Here is a 6,000-nt window from a genome sequence, read left to right on the forward strand (position 1 = left end):
TCTTAATTAACTGACCTTTTAACTGATTAAATCATTCCTTAGAGCCTTCTGGCTGATTTTCTGCTGTTTTAAATGATTTTTTTTCAGTGTCTCACTGCTGTTTTACTGCTGTGTTAAATATTTTCTAGTGTTTCCTGCTGAAACTAGGTTAGCTAGTATCTGTAGCATAGTACAGATCCAGGCCTGGAACTGTTTGCAGTGGTTTATTTGTTCTGAGCACATTTTCCAGGCCATCTTGGATTGGAAGGGGCCTATCTGCACGTCTATGAGAGATTTGTGTTTGATTGGTACCTGACTAGTAAAGGGAGGCTGGTCTAGGGCTTGGAATAAGCACCCTCATTGGTCCTTTTGAATTTTGTTAGAGCTTTTTTCAAGTTTTAGCTTCTGGTACTTAGGCCCTGCATCTGAGCAGGTTTCTGCTTATTTGTACTGAGCTGAAGTGAGGTGGGCTACCAGCCACAGTTATGAGCTGTGATACCAGATGACTAGAGGCTTCTGAGCTTCCAAAAACATAAGTTGCCTGTTTTTGCTTATATATTCTATTTACTGCACTTTTTATTGCTTGCCACCTACTTTTATACTCCATTTACTGTGTACTAAACTACACTGTTATACTGCAATTACCTGCTGCATTATGCCTGTAAAAATCAAATTTTATTGCTGTTTTCACTGTTTAACAACAGGCAAATAAGACAACTTGTCAAATCCTTCAATAGCTCCTTTGAGAGAAACCTAGTAAGTACTGCCAAGGATAACCATAAGCCCTTTTACAGCTATGTATGTAACCTAAAGGGTAGGACCCCAGCATGTGCAGAAATGGTGGCCAACAGTATTACACATGCTGACCCCACAAAGATAGCAAAACTGCCAGCTGATAGGTTTGCTGAACATTTCAGTCAGTTATCCCCTCCTAGCTTAAAACAAACCCTCCCAACCCCACCCCTCACCTTACATATCTGAAGAGCAGGTCCTCGAGGTCCTGTCTAAGGCAAATAACACAGTCTCTATGGGACCAGATGACATCCCAGGCTGTCTGCTAAACAGGCTAAAACATGAACTAGCATCACTACTAAGTACCCTTTTCAATCATAGCCTAACCACAGGCTTTGTTCCTGTGGAATGGAGAACAGCTACAGTTATTCCCCTCCACAAAGTCGCCTAGCAACAGACCCAGGGAATTACAGACCATAAGCCTGACCAGCCTCATGTGCAAGGCCATGGAACGTATCATAACGGACCTCATAAATAAAGACATAGGTGAACTCCAAACCTTGGATCCTACACAATTCAGCTTTGTGAAGGGCAGATCCTACCTGTTAAATTTGTTGGATTTCTTTGAAAGTGTGACCAAGGCCACTGATGAGGGCAAATCTGTACACACAGCATACCTCAACTTGGCAAAGGCTTTCAACACAATCCCACATTCAGGAATTACCAATAAACTTAAACTGAATGTAAACCCGTTTGTTGTAAAATGGGTTGCCAACTGGCTCACAAACCAGACACACACTATCAAAGTGGGTGACTCCATATCAACCAGAAGACCTGTTACAAGAGGGGTGCCACAGGGGGTCAGTGCTGTGCCCCCTACTGTTTGGTACATACTTCTCAGAAGTTCAGATCAAAACTAAAGGGTTGTGGCTGACCAAGTTTGCAGACGACTGCAAACTAGGTGCAATCACTGAATCCCCAAATTATGTCAGTATTCTCCTGGAGGGTCTCACACAGACCAGCAAATGGTTTATTAGTCATGGTCTCAAACTGAATACAGAGAAATGCATCATTATTCCCTTCAGCACAAACAATGTCCTTTCACACTATCAAATCAATAACAATCCCCTAAGTACCCATGAAGTGGTAAGGAACCTGGGATCACAGGCTGACTGTGACCTTAACTTCGACCACCACTTGTCTACCATTGTAAGGAAAGCTTTCCATTTAGCTCACTTGATTAGTACAGGTGTCACTTCAAGAGCAAAAGAAGTTATAACCCCCTATATTCGGCACTTATCCAACCCATAATTGAGTATAGCGCTCCATTCAGTATGTACTATACTAAGCACCTACAGGAATTAGAGAAACCTCAGAGGGTTTCTAATAAAGATCAAGGGCCTCCAGCATGTGCCTTACATGGACCAACTAAAATCCTGGTCACTGTACTCTGTATCATATAGACTTCTTAGGAGAGACTTATGTCTGGCCTACACAGCAACCCAAGACCCAAACCTAATGAACTTACTGCATATCCATAAATCAAATGGGTCTAGGACTACCCATTCCAGGGACTTAAATATGGCCTGCAACTTAAATAGGACATGCTGGAGGGACAGATTTATCTCCCAGTGACTGCCACATCTTTGGAACAAGCTACCAATTTGTATGAAACAGATACCTTCTATGACACTGTTCAAGAGGAATCTGGATGAGGTACCATAAAGTCTTACCAGGGATAGCATTCACTACCCTCCTGGACATGGGCAGTCATCACTAAATGCAATCTTGGGTATTGACTAGTACTTCTATTGTATTACATTGGGTTGAAACAGCTGGACTTAAAATGACTTCCTGGTCGATAGCCTAGTAATCTCCTATGATCCTATGATCCCAGTTAGTCTTGGGGACCAGCTGGATGACTGTTTTTTCCAGCAACTTTAGAAGCTCTGTTGCTGCAGATTCCAATGGATTGGATGGAGTACTGAGGATCTTTTGTTGTCTTTGGGGATTCTAAAATGGTATTGTATAACCTCTGGTAATGATCCTTAGCATTCAAAAATCAAAAGTAATATTTTGCTATGCTATAGAATGTAAGGAGAAGCGTCCCCCAACTACCCCCAGAGTGCTTCAGTTGGGCAAGCATTCAGGGATGCTGATAAGGTTTCTCTGTGAAAGGCCCACAGAAACATCTGCCCTGTGGTTGACATCCCATAGAATTGCCTCTGCCTCTGGGGGCCTGTCTCCAGGAGTGTCCAGGTGAAAACCTGGTGATTTCATTAACCACATTTTCCTTCCTCCTCTGATGTTTGGAAAAGTATCTCTGAGGAGTTGAAAAACAGATTCCAATGGCAGACAAGGTCTTACCATCCTGCTCACTCCTGGTATGGGTTTCCTTTACTTTTGGACCAAATAAGATGGAACTGTCTTGGAGGCATTTATGGAAGACATCTTAAAGCTTTCCTCAAAGTCACAGAGCTGCATCCAGGCATGATGTTGCCTTGTAATACCTGTGCCAGCTACTCGTGCTGTGCCATCTGCTGCACTGGAGAGTAGTCTCATAGCAACATTCAAGGATAACTGTAGGGTAGACAACTGAGTATCCATAGATTTCAAGATGATACAATGTAAGTTACCAGCCAGGGAATCTGAAAGCTCCTTGATCAGATCCTTCTAGAAACATGTCAGATGTGCCATATAGTTCAGCACACAGACAGTAAACATTGCTGAAGCATAAGTCCATTTCCTCAGTATGTCCAATGCCCCCACCTCCCTTTTGGGGGATGAACAGAGGAACTTTCTCCAGGCAGTTCCTTTTTTTGTAGCTGGTTCTACCACCATGGCATCTACAAGGGGACCGTTGGCCCAATGTTTTCTTTCATTAGGGGCAACTAGGACTTTCTCTTTTTTTGGGGGGGGGGGGTAGGATGAGCTATGTCACATCAGGTTCCTTCCATGCTTTCTGGTCTAGGAGATCAAATAAGGCCTGGAGGAAGGGGCCACGTAGGACATTGAAGGGCCAGACCCTAAAGCTTTGAGAAAGAGACTTATCAGAAGAAAGAGTTTCAGATGACCATCCTCCATCTGTCTCATTAATTCAAAGATGTCCCCAAAGGAGACATCTTCAGGGGGACTTTGGGGAGCATTCTCCCTTATCTAAATTGGTGTCTGTGTCAGACTCAAAAAAAAAAGAGTCAATATGCTTCTGCTTGCAAGTCCTATTCTGAGGAATGTTCCTTGGGACTTCTCAAGGGGTCTGGTGTGGAGCTCAAATGTGGAGTGGTCTCAAGGCTCATAGGATCATCTTTCCCTAACAACCAGAATGAGAGGAAGGAGGAACAGTTTTCGGGGGGGGGGGTCTGGATGGATCCAAACTCTGAGCATGTACTAATCATCTTGGTTCAGCCACGGCTCTCTCCAGAGCCTTGAAGGCCAACTCAGCCACCTAAAACAGCAGAAACAGAAGTTCTTTCAGTTCCAGGATCTCAGAACTGAGCTGTCCAAGACCGAAGCCCCGAGTGGTAAGGAAAGCTCAAAGTCACAGACTCTACCCCACAGCCAGCACTCCAACTGTGATGCTGTGGCTTCTGGACTCTACTTGACCTAAGTGCATTGGTATCAAGTGAATGTGGGCTAAATTCAAAGCTGAAGCCTACAGGGCTTCTGGGTCCAAAGCAGGTAAGGTGGGAAGGGTGGATCTGATGTGTGCTGGTTACAAAAATGGAGACTATATCAGAAGCACAACAGTCAGGGTTGACGGGACTGATATCAGTCCTTTCCTCAGGGATGGAGCCGGGAGAACTCCCAGCTAAATCTGAATCCTCAAAAATGTCCTCATAATTCGATCAATGTCTAACTTGGTGAAATTCCTAGCGAATTGACCAAATTTCAAAAATGAGGCTACTGAGCAGGCCACGAAGGGGTCTTCTACAGTATGGGCTAGTGGAGACTCAGGCTAATGGGTCCATAAGAAGTGTCTCTGTTTCCTGTAAAAAAATTCATTAATGTGCAATTTTGGTTTTGTGAAAGTTCAGTGTTGTCATCGGTAAACTGAAATTCACACAAGTGTAAATTCAGTCTATAAAAGTAGACCCAATATACATACATTCTAGTGCAATCCTTCTCCCTTACCAATAGGCCCTTACTACCACAAATCTTGCATTACTGTTTTTTCCTCTCTGTCACTATTGTACCCACTCTAGCAATCAATATTAGTATTCCCCTTTTCCTTTGCCCCTGATATTCTGCTAAATATCCATCCTGAAATTCTTTCTTTGTAAAATTCATATGGTCATTTCTTTCCAAAGCTGTCTCCAGCAGCATTCCCATTTTCACTCTGAATTTTTTAATATAATTCAGTGGTCTTTCCTTTTTGTCTATACTTGTAAGGCATTTACTTTCGAGAGAATATGGGTAGAGTAGCCATTATAATAAAAAGCTAGTGTTACCACCTATTAAACACAACAGTTTTTTTGAATGTGTATTTCCAACTTTTGACTTACATGTGCACACTAATATTTGGTAGGCTGATTTTTATACAGTTAGTGCTTCTCCAAATTTGAACCTATGTCACATTTTTTCAGAGTACATTTTCAACAAATGAAGTTTAAACCTCCAGATATAAACTGTTCCAAATTGACAGCTGCACCCACAGACATTACCTAATCTAAAATTAAGGTTAACCATGCTAAAGCAAATGTTACAGCTCGTGTTCCCACTTACACTGATTGCTGATGGTTCTTTTCTTATCTCTATTCCCAGATGCGAAAAACAGTTTGTATGCTTTCTGAAAGCATTAACTTTTAAATCTAAGAAAAACTGCACTCTCTACCTTTAAATAAAACTAAAGAAAATATTGTCCTGTATCAACTGCACAACTCGAATGTAATGCAAAAGCACCAAATAACAGGACAGCACGAATCCAAACAGTAGTTCCCTTTATTTCTCAACCATACGAAGATGAACAAGGAGGTTTAGCGCTTTCATCTAGGTAACTAGACTTCCTCAGAACAATCATACTAAAAATTCACCCCATTATATACCCAAAAGCCCGCCACTTACTTCAATCATACAATTTCATATGCAAATATCTTTCCAATTAAAAATAAGTACATATAATACATTTATATCTATAATTTTATCCTTAAAAACACTTGCTTAAAAACTAACAATGTACAATATGAATCACAATTATTGTCATATATTAGTGTATTTAAAAGTTAAAACAAAACTGTAAATGCTTCTAACAAGCCAACTTCCTATGGAATATAGTAAATATAAAGAGGATTT

This window comes from Protopterus annectens, chromosome 2.part0 (genome assembly GCF_019279795.1).
Source record: "Protopterus annectens isolate FY-2018-M chromosome 2.part0, PAN1.0, whole genome shotgun sequence".
Lineage (NCBI taxonomy): Eukaryota > Metazoa > Chordata > Ceratodontiformes > Protopteridae > Protopterus > Protopterus annectens.